The sequence below is a fragment of the Nannospalax galili genome, unplaced genomic scaffold (genome assembly GCF_000622305.1).
Source record: "Nannospalax galili isolate Female #2095 unplaced genomic scaffold, S.galili_v1.0 scaffold550, whole genome shotgun sequence".
NCBI lineage: Eukaryota > Metazoa > Chordata > Mammalia > Rodentia > Spalacidae > Nannospalax > Nannospalax galili.
Genome location: NW_008329138.1, coordinates 567023 through 568186, shown reverse-complemented (window position 1 = coordinate 568186; position 1164 = coordinate 567023).

Below are 1164 nucleotides of genomic sequence, written 5' to 3'. Positions count from 1 at the left end.
ATCTTTTTTTATTTTATCTGTATGCACATATTACATGCCCTCTTAAAATATAATCCCTGAGCCTTGGGAGAAGAAGATGTGATATAGGTGTCCCATTTACTCTGAATACTCCGTAGTCTCATTCTCTGCACTTTGACCAGTTTTGTGGGTCTCTGCCATCTGCTGCAAGAGGAATCTTCTCTCATGAGGAGAAATACACTAATCTGTGGATATAACAATAAGTCATTAGGGGTCCGTTTGTTGTTTAACAGAATAAAATAATAGTTGTATGTTCTCAGTTCCTGTGACCTGTCTAGCCACAGGTTCTTGCCTGATAACAATGTCAGGTATGGACCCAATCTAATGAAGAGTGCCTTAAATCCAATCACAAGGTGATTAATGATTCTCATAACTGTCATGCCACTATGAACACATAAGCATATTTTGCCACACCAGTCATTATTGCAGCTTTCAGGGTTCATAAATGGGTAAGGCTGATGATTAACTTTCTCTGCTAGGAACATACACAGCACTTTCTAGTAAAAAGAAAGCTAGCCAGTGGAGACAAAGATTGGAGGTCAGTACCACCTTGGTTTCTCTTTGTTTGTTCTAAGACTTGTATATGTAGTGTCTTCAGCAACAGGGCCTTGCCCTCAAGATCTGGTGGGTAAGAAATTCAATGGCAATAGCTAATATTGCTTGAGGTTCTAAATGATGTTCCTGCTCAATGACTCCAAAAAAGGGAGTCTATTCCTGATATTGGGCTTTTTATTTACTACCCTGTGGTATCTAGTAGGGCTCGGCCTAAGACCTGATTCCCTGAATTTGATAAAGGAGAAGATACAGAATAAATGGTATCTGATTCTGCCTCCTGAATCTTGGGATTAAAGATATGCCCCACCACAGCCAGGTGATGCTGATCCATACCTGTCAGAAAACTAATAAGGGGCCACGGAGAGAAATTCATGGGAGGGGAGATAGAATGCAATGATATAAGTAAGGAAAGGGGAATTATGGGATAGGTTGGGTTCAATGAGATAGGGAATAGAAGGCAAGGCAGAAATGGCATTAAGGTGAGAGATAACTATAACTAAAGACATTTATAAAAGTGAGACACAGGCTGGAGAGATGGCTCAGGTGTTACGAACATTGATTGTTCTTGCAGAAGACCCAGGTTTGAATCCC